We start from the raw sequence: 290 nt of genomic DNA, 5'->3' as shown, positions 1-290 counted from the left end.
CAGTTGAAAAAGGGTTCGAAGTTCAAATGTTCATTCCGAGAAGGTGTTAGGCCCTCTAAATGCTCGCGGTTGACCGGCGATTTGACTAAATGACCATTTTAAAATAGTTTTCAAATATTATCTAAATAAAGTGAATTCAGATTTTCTTTTTGATTTATTTTTATTACTACTTCACTTTACTTAACTACTTAAAGGGAAATAAACTAAAATGAGAGATTTCTAAATGAGAAGAATATAAAGTGTTGACAAAGGCTAATATATATATATATATATATATATATATATATATA

The sequence above is a fragment of the Solanum pennellii genome, chromosome 3 (genome assembly GCF_001406875.1).
Source record: "Solanum pennellii chromosome 3, SPENNV200".
NCBI classification, from domain to species: domain Eukaryota; kingdom Viridiplantae; phylum Streptophyta; class Magnoliopsida; order Solanales; family Solanaceae; genus Solanum; species Solanum pennellii.
This window is presented reverse-complemented; position numbering follows the sequence as displayed.